Source organism: Bufo bufo, chromosome 4 (assembly GCF_905171765.1).
Source record: "Bufo bufo chromosome 4, aBufBuf1.1, whole genome shotgun sequence".
Classification (NCBI taxonomy): Eukaryota; Metazoa; Chordata; class Amphibia; order Anura; family Bufonidae; genus Bufo; species Bufo bufo.
Genome location: NC_053392.1, coordinates 235,003,087 through 235,023,094, shown reverse-complemented (window position 1 = coordinate 235,023,094; position 20,008 = coordinate 235,003,087).

Sequence of the window (20,008 nt, the reverse complement as noted above, 5' to 3'; positions counted from 1 at the left end):
GCCGAGAGGCAAGATGGCCGATAAGAGGCAGAGGCTCACACGTTCATTGTCTCAACCCCCCCTACCCCAGCAACCATTAGACATTGAGTCTCAGAATACCGAGATGGACACTCCCCCGCAGGTACAGGGGATAACAATTCCGTGCAAAGAACTGGCAATAGCAGTGGCCAACCTATTAGCGCCGGACATAAAAGCCACGATGGAGGCAATAGTTGCCTCCTCATGAAACAACTGCAAATTGAGGTGGCTCACCATTCAATGCAGATCCAGGAGCTTTAACAAAGAGTTGGTCTCATAGAGGATGAACTAGAGAGTGCACAGACGCAGGTTTGGGAGGTGCTCAGGAGGAACCAAGCGTTAAGGGACAAAGTTGAAGACCTGGAAAACCGTTTCAGGAGGAACAACCTCAGGATTGTGGGTCTCCCAGAATCGATATTACCAAGCCAGCTCACCCAGTTGTGTGTAATGGAACTGCCCCAGGCCCTGGGAATCCAAGGCCCTCTCACAGTTGAAAGAGCATACCGGGTGGGCCCTCTAAGGGGATCACGTGAGTAGGAGGCTATGCAGCAACCGAGGCCTACGATTGTAAAATACCTCAACTGTGCAGAGAAAGTGTCCCTTTTGATCAGATATAGGCGGGCAACCCAGCCGCTAAAGGTGAGGGGCCACAAGATCTTACTTTTTGGTGACTATTCAGCGGAGGTGGCCAGGAAACTACGAGCTTTCTCCTCCATATGCACACAGCTGGTACAGAATAAAGTCAAGTTTGCATTAATCTACCCTGCTGTCCTGCGAGTCTTTAGACCGGGAGGCATCATGGACACGTACCTATCCCCAGGGGATGCCATGGCGGTCATGGAGGGTGACTCTGTCTGCAGAGGAAACAGAGGGGAATAAACATCCAAAGGAAATTTCTCGGCAAGAGGAAGCCGCCATCAAGGACTATCCCGGAAATGGTCCCATGGATCCTCCCCCAACCCTCCTAGATCGGAACAGAACCGGGATTCAAGCCCGGAGTGGGACTGAGGGGATCATAATTTGTGGACTTGATCGGAGGGACATATCCTCAACTGAGCTCTATTGGAGTGGACGGAAGTCTTTTGATGCATCAAATGATGTGGGTTGGTGAGACAACATTTAGTTTGGGAGTCAAGATGCATAACAGTTTTAAGTGTACCTAAATGCCTTTAACTACCGTGTACTTGGGGAGGCGGGAGGAAGATAGGAGAGCAGGTTAAAATAGTCTGTCCCCCCCCCTTTTCCTTTTTTTTTTCTCTCATCTTCTTCTCTCCTCCCTCTGGTAATGTGGGACAGACACCGAGTGAGAGAGGAGAGGTATGTTGTGAACAATATTAAGATCAACCTGAAGTCAAGTGAGTGATGTTAGATAGAGAGATATTGTGAGAATAATGAGATATTTCGGAGCAGGAGAAGACAACGTCTCTGCCCGGAAGAGCACAAAAAAAGTGAAGTCCAAATGGGTGACATGTTGGTTGTTAGCCCCCAGACGGGGAACCAGGTTTTTGTCTTTGGGGAGGGCGGTTGTATGTTTTGTCGAGCTCCATGGGTGCACTTTGGTCAAATGGGAGATAGTACGAGACGGGTGGGAGTGTCCTCCAGGTGTGTATCTAAAACCATCACATACAAATATTAAAACATGAAAGTAGTGATGTGGAATGTGAAAGGCCTGAGGGCCCCACAACAAAAGAATAATGGTTCTCTGCCACCTCAGGAGGATAAATGCTGATATAGCGTTACTGCAAGAGACACACCTGGAGGAGACTGCTTTCTGGCGCATGAAACGCCTTTCGGTTGGATCAGTGCTGGGTTCTCCCTCAGAGGGTAGAAAGGCAGGAGTTCTGATGCTTATTCATAAACAGCTCCTCCATAAGATCATTTCAGTAGACCAAGACGGAAAAGGTCGTCTGTTAAAGGTGAAGTTAGAAACTGATGCCGGTCTGCTCACTATATTTAATGTATATGCAGGGCCGGCTCCAGGTTCATGTGGGCCCTTGGACGATAAATCTCAGTGGGCCCTCTTGTGGCATTTGTCAAATGTCACCACGGCATCTGAGAGTGTTAAAAAATGGAAGCGCGGGCTTCCTGCTCAGACACGCCTTCCCCCAGCGGAGACAAGGGAAAGCACCCTGTTCTAAAAATGAGCCACAGCCTGTACTAGGCTTCCAGGCTCATTGTTAGTATATTCCAGCTCAGGCCACTAGGTGGCAGCACTAAACTGTGATATAGTGATTTCTATAGAGAATAATGGAGCAATTTCCATTATTCTGTATAAGTTGCAATCTGATAAAAAGTAATTAAAAAAAATAAAAAAAAGGTTTGAAAACTTAAAAAAACTTAAAACGTAAAATCGCCCCACTTTCCCCAAAAATGAACAAAAAAATAATGAAATTATGGGCATCGTCGCATGCAAAAACACCCATACTATTAAAATATTTAAAGAAGTTAGCCCATATGCTGAAGGATGTAGCAGAAAAAAGTAAAGGCTGATTTGCCATTTTTTCATCACTTTATCTCCAAAGAAAATTTAATAAAAAGTGATCATCATACACACTCCAAAATGGTATTATAAAAAAAGACAGATTTCCCTCAAATGAGCCCCCACACATCTCTGTAGACATAACTATAAAAAAAGTTATGGGGGTCACCGGGGAGCAGGTGTTCTGTTAGGGCTGTCGCCTTTCCCAATGAAAAATAATAGTTACACAAATTAAAAAGGTTGGTGCGTCTATTTAAGTTTTATTTAGCTTCTATTTTTGAATTGATTATGCTGGGATTCGAACTCACAGCCTTCTACATTAAAGGATAACTGTCATATTTTTTTATTTGCTAGTTTATTAGAGATAGGCATGTATACCTGAGTTAGTCTGTCAATGATTGCCAAAAGATCTGTAATTACCTTATAATAACAGCTTTCATTAATGTCCTCTGTCCCTTTCCACTGCTCCCTTAAAAGACCATTGCTATGGCTTATCTGTCTCCGGCAAGGAAGACAGAGGGGCGGTCCTTCACACTGCAGGCCTGCATTAGGCTTCAGAGTGAGGAGGCGTGTCTCTCAGTAATCCAATCTGATTGGCTGGCAGAAAGCTGCTGGCTACAGCAAGTTTGTATGTGACCTGAGGGAATGCAGTTTTAGCCTCAGAGAACTGGCAGAGGAGCCATCTTGAGAAGATCCCCATAATGTAGGATTCAAAACAGCCATAACTAAGGGGGAAACTCAAGCAAAACAGTGGTAAGTGAAGAAACTAAAGATTGCTTTATGCATAATGCTGCTGCAGCAGTAACATATGCTAAAATAGTTTTTTTTTAAGTGTTCCCTTTATTTTTTTGAGCAGTGTATATATATATATATATATATATATATATATATATATTAATGACACATTTATTTAGTGCCATACATTTTTTTACAATTACTAAAAAAATATATAAAATTATACTTCTGCTGTATAGGAATTCCTAATAGTGATGAACGAATATCGGCCGGGACGATTCGCGAATGCGATCGGGCGAACACGATCAAATGTTCGCAAACCGCAAGTTCGCGGCAGGCCGCATTCACTTTAATGGCAGGTGAACCTGAAAAACCTTCAGGTCATATTTTCAGCCACCAAATACTTACAAGAAGTGTGTAAATCGTCCCACAACATGGGCAGTGACATACCAGAGGGGGATCAATGGCAAAAATTCCCCCCAAAAATATGTATTTTAATCAGGGGCCATTTTTATGCATCTTAAAGGGAAATTCTCAGGAATGTGCCATGCCTAAAAAATATTTTAGGCCTCGGGAGTACGGTCCTTAAAAATTAGGCATTCAAATTGTGATTATGTGGCTCGAGGTACATTATGCGGTCAATGGATAAAAATTTTTATGTAGGCCACTGAAATACAGGCCCCAAACATTAGGCATTCACCGGACAGAAAAGAACAAGTAATTATGTGGTTGGAGGTATATTAGACGGTCATTGGATATCAATTTTACTGCAGGCCAGTGGACTACAGGCCCCAAACATTTGGCATTCACCGTACAGAAAAGAACAAGTAGTTATGTTGTGGCCGGAGGGATATTAGACGGTCAATGGATATCAATTTTACTGCAAGCCAGACGACTACAGGCCCCAAAAATGATTCATTCACCGTACAGAAATAAACAATTGATAATGTGGATGGAGGTACATTAGGCGGTCATCGTATAAAAACTGTTGGCCAGTTAGATTACAGGCCTCAAAAATTATGCATTCAATGTACATAAATGATCAAGTGATCATGTGGCCAGAGATATATTAGACAGTCAGCGGATATAAATTTTACAGCAGGCCAGACGACTACAGGCCCCAAAAATTATTCATTCACCGTACAGAAAAGCACAATTGATAATGTGGCTGGAGGTAAATTAGGCGGTCACCATATAACAATTTTACTGTTGGCCAGTTAGATTACAGGCCCCAAAAATTATGCATTCCACCGTACATAAAAAGATCAAGTGATTATGTGGCTGGAGGTATATTAGACGGTCAATGGATATCAATTTTACTGCAGGCCAGACAACTACAGGCCACAAAAATTATTCATTCACCGTACAGAAAAGAACAATTGATAATGTGGAGGGAGGTACATTAGGCGGTCACCGTATAACAATTTTACTGTTGGCCAGTTAGATTACAGGCCCCAAGAATTATGCATTCACTGTACATAAATTATCAAGTGATTATGTGGCTGGAGGTATAATAGACGGCCATTCAATATCAATTTTACTGCAGGCCAGTGTAGTACAGGCCCCAAACATTAGGCATTCACTGGACAGAAAAGAACAAGTAATTATGTGGCTGGAGGTACAGTACAGACCAAAAGTTTGGACACACCTTCTCATTCAAAGAGTTTTCTTTATTTTCATGACTATGAAAATTGTAGATTCACACTGAAGGCATCAAAACTGTGAATTATATACCGTATTTTTCGCCGTATAAGACGCACTTTTTCCCCCCCAAAAGTGGGGGGGGGAAATAGCAGTGCGTCTTATACGGCGAATGCTGCTGATTTTGCCGAGTTTTCAATGATACACCCGCCGCGATGCCGTGCGGCGGGTGTATCAGCTGTGAGGGAGGAGGGGCTGGGGGCTGGCATCTGCTTTTATAATGACTGCGGGGCCCGTGCAGTGACTGTATTCTACTACACGGGCCCCGCTCACTGTATATTATTGTATCTCTAATAGTAAATTGTTATGCATATAATCCCATAATGAGCGCTGTGTATTACTTACAACTACAGTACAAGCGCTCACCGCTCGGTAGGTAGCAGAGAGGAGGGAGGAGGCAGGCCGGGAGGACGGGCGCTGGCAGAGTGAGTCATACGTCACGCGCCTGCGCCGCCTACTTTATGAATGAAGCAGGCGCGTGATGTATGACTCACTCTGCCAGCGCCCGTCCTCCCGGCCTGCCTCCTCCCTCCTCTCTGCTCCCTACCGAGCGGCGAGCGCTTGTACTGTAGTTGTAAGTAATACACAGCGCTCATTATGGGATTATATGCATAACAATTTACTATTAGAGATACAATAATATACAGTGAGCGGGGCCCGTGTAGTAGAATACAGTCACTGCACGGGCCCCGCTGTCATTATAAAAGCAGATGCCGGCCCCCAGCCCCTGTATTGAGGGTCATTCACTACAGGGACACTTATGGAGGGGATCTGTGGATGACACATAGCATAAGATGCTATATATGTGTCATCCACAGATCCCCCCCATAACTGTCATACACAGATCCTCATAACAGTGCCATCCAGAGACCCCAATAAGAGCTACCCACAGATCCCCCATAAGTGTCACCCACAGATCCCCCATAAGTGTCACCCACAGATCCCCCATAAGTGTCACCCACAGATCCCCCATAAGTGTCACCCACAGATCCCCCATAAGTGTCACCCACAGATCCCCCATAAGTGTCACCCACAGATCCCCCATAAGTGTCACCCACAGATCCCCCATAAGTGTCACCCACAGATCCCCCATAAGTGTCACCCACAGATCCCCCATAAGTGTCACCCACAGATCCCCCATAAGTGTCACCCACAGATCCCCCATAAGTGTCACCCACAGATCCCCCATAAGTGTCACCCACAGATCCCCCATAAGTGTCACCCACAGATCCCCCATAACAGTGCCATCCACAGACCACAATTAGTTCAAAACCCACCAAAAGCACACCTTCTGGTTCAAAATATTTTTTTTCTTATTTTCCTCCTCAAAAACCTAGGTGCGTCTTATGTGCCGGTGCGTCTTATAGGGCGAAAAATACGGTACATAACAAACAAGTGTGAAACAACTGAAAATATGTCATATTCTAGGTTCTTCAAAGTAGCCACCTTTTGCTTTCATTACTGCTTTGCACACTCTTGGCATTCTCTTGATGAGCTTCAAGAGGTAGTCCCCTGAAATGGTTTTCACTTCACAGGTGTGCCCTGTCAGGTTTAATAAGTGGGATTTCTTGCCTTAAATGAGGTTGGGACCATGAGTGGCGTTGAGGAGAAGTCAGGTGGATACACAGCTGATAGTCCTACTGAATAGACTGTTAGAATTTGTATTATGGCAAGAAAAAAGCAGCTAAGTAAAGAAAAATTAGTGGCCATCATTACTTTAAGAAATGAAGGTCAGTCAGTAAGCCGAAAAATTGGGAAAACTTTGAAAGTAAGGGCTATTTGACCATGAAGGAGAGTGATGGGGTGCTGCGCCAGATGACCTGGCCTCCACAGTCACCGGACCTGAACCCAATCGAGATGGTTTGGGGTGAGCTGGACCACAGAGTGAAGGCAAAAGGGCCAACAAGTGCTAAGCATCTCTGGGAACTCCTTCAAGACTGTTGGAAGACCATTTCAGGGGACTACCTCTTGAAGCTCATCAAGAGAATGCCAAGAGTGTGCAAAGCAGTAATCAAAGCAAAAGGTGGCTACTTTGAAGAACCTAGAATATGACATATTTTCAGTTGTTTCACACTTGTTTGTTATGTATATAATTCCACATGTGTTAATTCATAGTTTTGATGCCTTCATAGTCATGAAAATAAAGAAAACTCTTTGAATGAGAAGGTGTGTCCAAACTTTTGGTCTGTACTGTATATTAGACTGTTATTGGATATAAATTTTACTGCAGGCCAGTACAAATAGATGTCAAATACATATGTTTAAAAGAACAGAAAATATTAAATTGGATTAAAAACATGGCTAACAAAATCCCCCCTCTTGAAAAAAAAACAAATGATAATAGTTGAAATTCGAATTCCTCCGAGGTCCCAAACATTAGGCATTCACCGGACAGAAAAGGCCTTTTATGCCTCTGTATTTACCTAAGACAGGGACCATTATTTGTACTGGGCAGTGGCGGATATTTGTGGGCTGTCATGAGGAAATTCAATTAAACGTGGTTGTTACAGGTGTTGAATTCCTCCGACATCCATGCCTCATTCATGTTTAGAAATCTGAGGTAGTCCACACTGTCGTGAGCTAGACGAGTGCGCTTATCGGTCATGATCCCCCTGCTGCTCTGAACGTCTTTTCGGACAGTACACTCGACGAGGGGCAAGCCAAGAGTTCCATGGCGAATTCTGCCAGCTCTGACCACAGGTCAAGCCTGCACACCCAGTAGTCAAGGGGTTCCTCACTTCTCAGAGCATCCACATCGGCCGTTAACCCAATGTAGTCAGACACCTGTCGGTCTAGGCGTTCCCTGAGGCTGGATCTGGAGGGCGGCTGTAGATGGGTTGGCTGCAAGAATAATCTCATATCCGAAGTGACCAACACATCTTTAAACCGCTCTCTTCTTGCATGTGCTGTAGGATTGCTACTTGCAACTGTTTCTCTGTGGGTGGAAATTCCTCTGCCAGCGCCCGCAACAGCAGAATGCAGAATCTCTCGCAGAAAGGCCTGGAAATGCTGCATTCTGACAGCCCTCTGTGATACTGGTAACATTTGCAGTGGCCAGGTACGGGTGGGTAATGTTCTGTATTTGTCATGACGCCAATTGCAGCATGCACAGAGTGCTATCCCAGGACCCTTGCAAGGTGTTATAACGCACGGCCCAGATTAGGAAGGCCAGAGTGGTGTAATGGCCTATAATGTCTCTGCAGAGTAGTGGTAATTGTGTCAACGGTGTCTCCTACCTGGGTACGGCTGGACTCCTGGCTCACTTGCAATCATTTTGAGTGTAGTGATAGTAGGAGTAATAGAGGAATTTTGCAGCAGAAATTATGTCCAGACCTTTGGATGAAGTTCAAACATTTCTTTACTTGACATAACTTCAACCAGTATACAGCTTTGGTCTCTTGGTCCCAGTAGTTTTTAGCAATCATTGGCAGGAATGAATACTTCTGCTTTAAATTTGGAGCTTGAATTAATTAATTAATCTTCTGCACTTTTATGTAACTTCTGCTTTGTGGGGACAGACTAGCTGAGGAAGAATGGCTTCTCCTAGGTCTCTGGACTTAACTCACAGATAGATTCTCAGGGGATGCTTTCTTCCTGGAACTCTGGAGGTTGTAGTTTCTGCTTTCTTCATCCAGCTAAGGCTGAAGGTGCTCAGACTGGGAATATGACCAAGTCTCAGAGGAGACCAGGTCCTTGCTGTCTTCCCAATACAGGGGTAAACTCAACTCGCTCTAATTGTTTTTTCCCTTCCTTAATGCAGGAAGACGGAATAGCCCACCTCTCTTCAGCAGGGGGGCAGAATAGAACAGGATTGTTCCACTTCCATAACATTAAAACTATCTCTACCAATCATGCTGCCACCTGCTGGTGAATCTGGAAAATTACAAGAACAATTACATTAAACATAGTTTATATGCACATTTGTGGAGAACATAAGCAAAATCACATCACATGACAGTGTGATAGCTCTTAGAAGATAGTAGCGGGGTAGAGGCATGTAGTAACACAACTCTGGGGTGTTACACATGCCTGCCATTTTGTGTTTGTACCGGGGGTCTAAGTACGTTAACACCCAGTACTGGTCCTTGCCCTTTATGCTTTTTATATGGGGGTCCCTCTTCAAACACTGGAGCATGAAGGCCCCCATTTGCACTAAATTGGAAGCGGTGGAGCGGCCTGGCTTCTGCTCATCGCCCAGGAGAATGTCATCCTCGGTCTCCTCCCCCCATCCATGGACAACACCAGGGATCCCAGAAAAGTTCAAAGTCTTCTCTTCGTGCTCCTCCTCCCCCCAGCCACCATCCTCCTCTGACTCCTCTTCAGACTCCTGCTGACTTGTCTCAGATGGAATAGCCCCCCTGGGAATTCATTCAGCATTGAGACTTCCTCATCTTCCTGCTCCTCGACGGCTTGATCAATGACACGACGCAATGCATGCTCCAGAAAGAAGGCGTAAGGTATGATGTTACCGATGGCGCCCTGGCTGCGACTGACCAGTTTGGTGATCTCATCAAATGGCCGCAGAAGTCTGCATGCATCGCACATAAGCAGCAACTGGCGCGGTTAAAAAAAAATAAGCTCCCCAGAACCTGTCCTGCCGCAGAGTTCATACAGGTAGTCGTTAACGGCACGTTTCTTCTGGAGAAGCCTGTCAAGCATATACAAGGTGGAGTTCCAGCGCGTCGGGCAGTCACAAATCAGATGTCTGACGGGCAATTGGTGTTCCCTCTGAATGTTAGCAAGGCGAGCCATGGCCGTGTAAGATCTTCTAAAATGGCCAGAGATTTTCCTGGCCTGCCGCAAGACGTCCTGGACCCCGAGGTGTTTGGCAACGAATCACTGCACGACTAAGTTCAGGATGTGTGCCATGCATGGCACATGTATCATTTTGCCCTGTTTCAGCGCGCTCAGCAGATTAGCACCGTTGTAGCATACCATTTTACCAACTGTCAAATTGATTGGGCTGTGACCACAGAGCTGAAAGGAGTGCAGGACCGGTGTGGCTCTTGGCTTCCAGGCACAACAGCCGCAGCACAGCATGGCAAGGTAACACCTGCAGCGGAAGAGGCAGTAGCAGTGGAAAAGGAGTAGTCAGCAGAGGAGGAGACAGAGGATGGAGTAGGAGGAGGAGAAGAAGAGGCAGGCCTGCATGCAATCCGTGGTGGTAACACCAAATCCACACGGGTGCCACGAGTTAAATGCTTGATGGCCGTCAGAAGGTTCACCCAGTGGGCAGTAAAAGTTATGTACCTTCCCTGCCTGTATTTGCTAGACCACGTGTCTGTGGTCAGATGTATCTTGGCACCGACACTGTGTGCCAGAGATCTATTAACTTGCCGCTGAACGTGGCCATATAGTTCAGGGATGCCCTTCTCGGAGAAATATTTCCTTTCGGGGACCTTCCATTGTGGTGCACTAATGGCCACAAATTTTCTAAAGGCCTCCGAGTCCACCAATTTATATGGCAGTAGTTCGCGGGCTAGCAGTTCTGGCGTCATCATTTTTTTACGCGCAAACATTTGGGCCACGGAAGCCTGTTTTGTGCTAGATGAACGCGACGATGGCATGGTGGAAGGTGTAGTGGAGGACAAATGGGAGGAGAGAGGAGAAGGAAAAGAGGCAGGACGAGGAGCACCAGGAGTGTGACTTTGTTGGTTCTGACGATATTGCTCCCACTGGGCTCGGTGATGGGAGGCCAGGTGCCTTCTTAAGGTGGTCGTCTATACATGAGTGTTGAGCTTACCACGACTTATGCGTTGACAGCACAGGCTGCAGATGGCAATACTATTATCAGCAACTGACACGTTAAAAAAAGTCCACACTGCGGAACCATGTGCCGGCGTCCTGGGAGCGCAAGATGTGACCGTGCATGGTGGATGGCTCGCTCCAGATACATTTACAGTCTGCTTTTTGCCTCCTGTGCACTGCGAGTTATGCCTGCTTCTCCTCCTTCTCCTCCCTATCCACTGCTTCATCTCTCTTTTTAAACTACCCTCCTCTTCCTCTCTTGTAGGCACCCACGTGACGTCCATCGACATGTCATCATCGTCACCTTCACCAACACTGACATTAGAGATCTCGGAGTAGGCAGCAACAGCGGGGACCACCCACTTTGGGCTGATCTGAGTACTGTCGTCAGACCGCTGGGTGGCATCCGATGCCAAGAATGTCTGCGCATCGGTAAAGTCTGGAAATTTATGGGAAACTAATACCTCTGACTGGAGTGGAGGGACTATGGTTGGTGGTGGTGGTGTCTTTGGGGGTGCACACAGCAGAGAGTGAGGAGGGTGCTGATACAGAGGATGAGGAGGCTGCAGAAGCGGAAGGCTGAGTGAGCCACTCAACCAAGTCTGGTGCGTCCTTTGACGTAATCACATGTACCTTCTTTAACTTCCCACTTAAGGCTCTGGCCTGGTGCACCTGCCCGACCCCTACCACCCCTGTGGAACGGCCTGCCTCTTCCTCTGCCTGTCATTTTCAAAATGACCGTGTGTCAAAGTCCCTAGAGAAGAGCAGTATTTGTGGAAGCAGGTATATAGAACTCCTTAATTCGTTTTTTGGGGGGGCAACTGGTATATCATGCTGCTGCCACCTCAACACTATGTCACTGGGCCACTCTATATAGTCTCCTCATACTACTGCCACATCACCACTCTGTGGTCTCCTCATGTTGCTGCCACCTCACCACTCTGTCATTGGGCCACTCTGTGGACTTCTCATGCTGTTCCCACCCTCCCCACTCCATAACTGGGCTACTATTTTGCCTTTTTGGCGTGGTTGACATCATCATTTATTTGACCCTTTTTCTGATCTTTCAGAAGGAAGGAAAAATTAGACACACAACCGATCCTGTCTATGTAGCAGCTGTAAGGCCTGTATGACATGGTCCCTATTTTGCATCAGAATTGGCTTATGATTTGACCAAAAGCAGGAGTGGGTACAAAACACAGAAGACATGCAAATATTCCATTCGCGTGTCATCTTTGTTTTGGATCCACTTCTGTTTTTTTTGGCTTTAGCAATACTGTTGGATTACTGACCAAATGCTGACCAAGTGAAGGTGGATGCTCAACAGACAGGATCCGTTTTTTGGGGGTTATTGTTCTGACAGATCAAGAAGGGCAAAAAAATCTGTGACGTCAACACAAACTTACTGCTGACACCCCCTCCACTCTGTCAGGGGTGCTCTACTTGTATAAGCATTTAATAGAACAGGTTCTGTAGACATCTATGTGGAATCAGCTGACGACGGTGTAAAAGAAGTGCGCTCCTTCATGCTATAGTAGGATCTTGGGCCTCTGCACGGTTCTTTATACCTGGCGCTAACATTGACCTGTAAGTCTGAGTTCACACTTGAGTTATTTGGTCAGTTTTGGCCCGTAACTGCCCAAATAAGTGTGCAGTGATTCTAAGTGCGACGCCTGTCATCTGCATGTCATACTGACTCACAGTATTGTTTCATTACCAGAGCAGACTCCCTATGTGTGTTACTGCAAGGCACTGTGTTCTACACCACTATAAAGGCTCTCTGCAGCCAGGAAATAGCCGTTTTTTAACGTGATTCGCCACAAATACATTCGGATTGAATTTAATCTTTTCAGAAAATTCGGCGAACCGACAGAATCGAATTTTTAAGAAATTCGCTCATCTCTATTAGTAAACACTAAAATGCTTTAATATGCATCTCAGATGCCGTGATCAGCGATGAACTGTGGTTCAGTGACGGGGGGAGGTGCAATCGACATTTCCTGTCATTACAGTCGCTATTTACAAAGAAATACGCTTTGTGACAAAGTAATTAATCACAAAGCAAATTTTTTTGTAAAATTCGGCAAAGCAGCCAAATCGAATATTTGGAAACTTCTCTCATCTCTACTGATGAAGGTAGACAGTTCACTTCAAAACAGTTCAGGAAATGGATGGCAGGACCAGCTATCAGGACTTCATTTCAAAACCTTTATACTAGTTGTAAGGCAGGACTCGTGATGTACAGCAATTGATGTGAATAGGGCAACCTAAGGTGCTATGGAAAATCCATGTGTAGCAGCCAGGAGCAGCTGTTACACACACTTTGGGTGTGTGTTCCTTATTCGCTTACTCAGCACAATTGGCAGGAGGAACAGCAGGGGGACTATGCAATAAGGTAGATTCCTTAGATTTCTTTCACATGAACTATACAGATTGTGTCGGGATGCGTTCAGGGTGCGTTCAGTGAAACTCAAACCATTTCGCAAGCAGTTCAGTCAGTTTTGTTTGCAATTGCATTTAGTTGTTCAGTTTTTTCCACGCGGGTGCAATCAGTTTTGGTGCATTTTTCACGTGTGTGAAAAAAACACGAAAAATTTGCAAACAACGTCTCCTAGCAACCATCAGTGAAAAACACATTGCATTTGGACATCATCCAGGTTACATCCCGATGCAATGCGTTTTTCACTGAAGCCCCATTCACAAAAGCCCAGGGCCACGTGAAAAACTCAGAATATACACCGCGTGCAGAATTATTAGGCAAATGAGTATTTTGACCACATCATCCTCTTTATGCATGTTGTCTTACACCAAGCTGTATAGGCTCGAAAGCCTACTACCAATTAAGCATATTAGGTGATGTGCATCTCTGTAATGAGAAGGGGTGTGGTCTAATGACATCAACACCCTATATTAGGTGTGCATAATTATTAGGCAACTTCCTTTCCTTTGGCAAAATGGGTCAAAAGAAGGACTTGACAGGCTCAGAAAAGTCAAAAATAGTGAGATATCTTGCAGAGGGATGCAGCACTCTTAAAATTGCAAAGCTTCTGAAGCGTTATCATCGAACAATCAAGTGTTTTATTCAAAATAGTCAACAGGGTCGCAAGAAGCGTGTGGAAAAACCAAGGTGCAAAATAACTGCCCATGAACTGAGAAAAGTCAAGCGTGCAGCTGCCAAGATGCCACTTGCCACCAGTTTGGCCATATTTCAGAGCTGCAACATCACTGGAGTGCCCAAAAGCACAAGGTGTGCAATACTCAGAGATATGGCCAAGGTAAGAAAGGCTGAAAGACGACCACCACTGAACAAGACACACAAGCTGAAACGTCAAGACTGGGCCAAGAAATATCTCAAGACTGATTTTTCTAAGGTTTTATGGACTGATGAAATGAGAGTGAGTCTTGATGGGCCAGATGGATGGGCCCGTGGCTGGATTGGTAAAGGGCAGAGAGCTCCAGTCCGACTCAGACGCCAGCAAGGTGGAGTACTGGTTTGGGCTGGTATCATCAAAGATGAGCTTGTGGGGCCTTTTCAGGTTGAGGATGGAGTCAAGCTCAACTCCCAGTCCTACTGCCAGTTTCTGGAAGACACCTTCTTCAAGCAGTGGTACAGGAAGAAGTCTGCATTCTTCAAGAAAAACATGATTTTCATGCAGGACAATGCTCCATCACACGCGTCCAAGTACTCCACAGCGTGGCTGGCAAGAAAGGGTATAAAAGAAGAAAATCTAATGACATGGCCTCCTTGTTCACCTGATCTGAACCCCATTGAGAACCTGTGGTCCATCATCAAATGTGAGATTTACAAGGAGGGAAAACAGTACACCTCTCTGAACAGTGTCTGGGAGGCTGTGGTTGCTGCTGCACGCAATGTTGATGGTGAACAGATCAAAACACTGACAGAATCCATGGATGGCAGGCTTTTGAGTGTCCTTGCAAAGAAAGGTGGCTATATTGGTCACTGATTTGTTTTTGTTTTGTTTTTGAATGTCAGAAATGTATATTTGTGAATGTTGAGATGTTATATTGGTTTCACTGGTAAAAATAAATAATTGAAATGGGTATATATTAGTTTTTTGTTAAGTTGCCTAATAATTATGCACAGTAATAGTCACCTGCACACACAGCTATCCCCCTAAAATAGCTAAAACTAAAAACAAACTAAAAACTACTTCCAAAAATATTCAGCTTTGATATTAATGAGTTTTTTGGGTTCATTGAGAACATGGTTGTTGTTCAATAATAAAATTAATCCTCAAAAATACAACTTGCCTAATAATTCTGCACTCCCTGTAGAACATGCTGTGATTCTCACGCAACGCAGAACTGATGCGGGAAAAACAACGCTCATGTACACAGACTCATTGAAATGAATGGGTCAGGATTCAGTACGGGTGCTATAGGTTCACTTCACGCATTGCACCCGCGCGGAAAACTCGCTCGTGTGAAAGCGGCCTTATACTTTCAGAACTGGCATAATTCTTTGGTCGTTTCATCATTTCTTCTCTTAGTATCTGCTTATGAATAAGGGTAAAATTGTTTCCTATGTATCTCGCACTAAGAGCCCATTTACATGGGAAGTTGCACAGGACAATGATCAGAAATGAGCCATTACTTCCGATAATTTCCTGATCATTCAGCTGTAGTAAAGCTGCTCAGAATAGGTCATCAGTACCTGATCGGTGGGAGTCCGACACCCGGGACCCTCGCCAATCAGCTGTTTAAGAAGGCAGTGGCGCTCACAGTAGTGCCACGGCATTCTCGCTGCTTTCTGTATGCCAATGATGACACGTCCATCAGTCATAAGGCCTGGGCACAGCTCAGCCCCACTGTGGGGTACTATATATTATATACTGTGAGGTGTTATACTATATATGTACTGTATACTTTGGGGTGCTATTCCACAGTATATACTGCATATTGTGGCATGCAATATACTATATACTGAGGTTCTGCAGATGTATTCGAATGTTCTGCAGCAGCTGAAGTATGTTATATTATGTTTTGCAGCTCATGAGGTGTGTATTATGATGTTCTGCAGCAGATGAGGTGTGTATTATGAGGTTCTACAGCAGTTGTGGTGTGTATTATGAGGTTCTACAGCAGTTGTGGTGTGTATTATGATGTTCTACAGCAGTTGTGGTGTGTATTATGAGGTTCTACAGCAGTTGTGGTGTGTATTATGAGGTTCTACAGCAGTTGTGGTGTGTATTATGATGTTCTGCAGCAGATGAGGTGTGTATTATGAGGTTCTACAGCAGATGTGGTGTATATTATGAGGTTCTACAGCAGTTGTGGTGTGTATTATGATGTTCTACAGCAGTTGTGGTGTGTATTATGAGGTTCTACAGCAGTTGTGGTGTGTATTATGAGGTTCTACAGCAGTTGAGGTGTGTATTATGAAGTTCTGCAGCAGCGAAGTTGTATATTATGATGTTCTACAGCAGATGAGGAGTGTATTATGAGATTCTGCAGATGTATTATGAGGTTCTGCAGCATCTGAGGTATGTATTATGACTTTCTACAGCAGTTGTGTTGTATATTATGATGTTCTGCAGCAGCTGAGGTGTGTATTATGAGGTTCTCCAGGTGTATTATGATGTTCAAAAGCAGATGAGGTGTGTATTATGATGTTCTGCAGCAGCTGAGGTGTGTATTATGAAGTTCAACAGCAGCAAAGTTGTGTATTATGATGTTCTGCAGCAGATGAGGTATATATTATGAAGTTATATTATATTAAGTATAATATGTAAAGGTTTAGGTACACGTTACATTCACTTTTAAAAAAGAAACAATGTGAGAACTTTATGTACTTTTTATTATAGATACCTCAAATGGATGTTGGAAATGCACATGTTTGCAGACTTTTTTGGAAAGTATACAGTATGTTATGGCAGTATCTGATAATAACCTCAGTCTTGCAATATATGTATGTACAAATAAGGAAAGAAAAGTCCTAAAAGTGACTGAATGAAATATTCAGTACATAAAATGATAAAAGAATGTGTGTGAAGGTCTGCATGCAGCAGTCATGGTGCCCCTCGGTGGTCACTCCAGAGAATCACATGTAGTGATGATCTGTGCTCCACCCTTGCTATAGAAACATGCAGTGCTCTGCATTAGAATCATGGATTAAATGTGAAGGGCGAGTTCACGTCTCCGTTCGAGGCCTCCATCACAGATTCCGTTAAAAAGGTTGAATGAAAAAGTTCTGCATGTGGGACTTTTTTGTTCTGTTAAAAAATAGGATTCCGAACAGAAGCTGTACAGAAGTCTTTTCAGCACCATGCGGGTCAGTTAACTATGTGAACTATCCGGTATTTTCGTTATTTCTAATGGAGCAGAACAATGTAAAAAATAGCGCAGGTGTGAGTGCGACCTTAGTCGTGTGTCATGAAAAGATGTGTATTTGACCACTGTATAAAATGACTCTGACTCGCGCTGGTTACATAAATCTGTTCGTTCACATGAAGAATCTGTGAATACAGATCCTTGTAATCTTTAGTATTTAATGATTTTACTGCAAACATAGCTAAACAGAGTTTATTACCCAGAATAAATCCTCATTCACATGGTCAGTATTTTGCATCAGGTATTGTAAGCCAAAACACTAAAGATTTTCTTTCCATTATGTTTTTTCAGTGAGTTTTGACTGAAAGGGGTTGTCTCACTTCAGCAAATGGCATTTATCATGGAGAGAAAGTCACTTACTAATAATGTGCAAGCACGACCACCACCGGTGGATTACAGGGTGGTCGTATCCATGAATACGAGCAGTATATAATGTGATGGAGAAACGAATGAACCCAGCAAAGGAGGCAACATGGACAATAACAATACATTAGTAAGTGTCTTGTATTAACTTTCTCTACATGATAAATGCCATTTGCTGAAGTGAGACAGCCCCTCTAAAGAGGACCTGTCGCCTTTCCTGACATGTCTGTTTTAGTAACTACTGCACTTCCCGTGTAACAATAGATCCAGGGAATTTATTCTTAAGACTCTCTATGTTATGTCGTCCCTCTGTTATTCATATTGGAATTATATGAATTGATAGAAGTCTTCAATAAAGGTCCAAGTGGGTGTTACAAGTCAGAGATGTGTCCCTGCACAGTTTGACACCCAATTAAATGTGTCAGACTGCACGGACGCACCCCCAACCGGTAAAATCCACATGGACCTTTATTGTAAATAGTCGCTAAAACAGACCCTTCAAGAGAAGTATCAGGTGCTCTTTAAAGGGGTTGTCTCAGCTCAGACATTGATGGCATATCACTAGGACAGAGGTCAGCAACCCTTGGCACTGCAGCTGTTGTGAAACTACAACTCCCAGCATGTTCCATTCATTTCTATTCGAGTTCTGAGAAGAACACAGCAAGTATGCATGCTGGGAGATGTAGTTTCACAGCAACTGGAGTGCCGGAGGTTACCTACCCCTAGAACAGAGCCTCTAATAGGGTGGTCCGGTTTTAGGCCGACAGTCTGGCTTTCTGAGCCCCCGTCCTCCGTCCAGTGCAGGGCCTGGACATACGCAGGGATGTCCTTTTTAGCAGCTCATGCTCAGATAGCAGCACTGTGCTGCCTGAGACTGAGCTGCAGGGAGAACGTCACCCTCCCACCCACCTCCTGCAGCTGACCTCGAGTTCCTTCTGCATTTCATGTTTTAGGCTACGTCTACATGACGACATTTGTCGCGCGACAGATAGGGCACAACTACACTGCAACATTTGTCGCTCTACATTTTTTTGCACCAATGTCGCACGACATTTTTTATAATGGCAGTCTATGGTGTCGCACGGCAACATGCAACATGCTGCGACGGTTACGCAGCAGTCGCAGAAAAATACATCTTGAATGGATTTTTTGCGAGCGTCGCAGTCGCAGCATGTTGCAGTGCGACACCATAGACTGCCATTATAAAAATTGTCGCGCGACATTGGTGCAACAAAATGTCGCACGACAAATGTCGTCCCGTAGAGCTAGCCTTAAATCTCCGTTGGCTGTGTGCATGGAGGGGGCGTGGCCTAACAGGATCGGAGAGTGGCTTAGCAGAGTCGGGGGGGGGGGGGGGGAGGTTGTAAAGTCCGGCTTTCGAGGGCGGTCTAAGTGGCCATCCCAGCCTCTAAGTAAATGAGAGCGCACCGAGCATGCACAGCCACTTTTTACAGCTTTTTTCCAGAACTACCATAGAAGTGAATGGAGGGCATCTGCTTATACTTGGTGTGCTCTGGTTCACGTTGGGGCCCCAGTTCTAGAGATAGGTGCAGGTCCCACAGGTGGCATAGACTAGAGATGTGAGGTGACACAACCCCTTTAAGGATAATGATGCATAATGCTGACCAAAATATGCAACCGTAAATGGTCTCTTACTGTAACATTTCATATTTTTAGAATGCTTTATATATTAAAGGTTTAAAGAGGCTGATGGGCAGCATGGTGGCTCAGTGGGTAGCACTGGTCCCTTGCAGGGAATTTGTCCTAGTGCAACATCTATATGGAGTTTGCAGGTTTCTGGGTTTGTGAGGGCGTTCTCTGGTTTCTTCTCTGACTCTATAACATACTCATTTCTTTGATAAATGAAGCCCCCAGTGACGGCCTAAGGGGATGCAAGCTGAATTTTATTACTTTTCCGTGTTCACAGCTGAAGTGGTTTATCATATTACATTTATAAGATACGTAATTGTGCTACTTGGATTTTATATCAGATACAGTTGGGGAAATATGAGATTGTAAAGGTTTATGAAACACAAGGAGCCAGTTATATGAAAAGCAGGATTTATTACCAAGCTGCTGCTACAAAGGGTTATAAAAATTGTAACAAGAAAAATACAAATGATAATGACAAATGTGAACATAACCCTACCGTTTTATAAATGACTGGAAATTAGAAATCTTATATGAAACAGAACCCCAGGAAGTCTTCAAGACGGCGTAAGTGTTAACTTTTGACAGGTCAGTAGTTATGATCAGTGGGGGTCTGGGTTCTGAGACCCCCACCGGTCACTAAAACAAGGAGGCAGAAGCACTCTCTCTCCTCCATAGCTGAACTGAGGCCTCATGCACACGACCGTTGTTCTGGTCCGCATCCGAGCTGCAGTATTTGCGGCTCGGGTGCAGACCCATTCACTTCATGTGCTGTCCGCATCCGTTTCTCCGTTCCGTAGCCCCGCAAAAATAGGCATTTCTACAATTGGCCGCCTGTTCCGTTCCGCAAATTGCGGAAGGCACACGTGCAGCTTCCGTGTTTTGCGGATCCACAATTTGCGGACCGCAAAAAAACGGAATGGTCGTGTGCATGAGCCCTTATTTCTGACACAAAGTCTATGG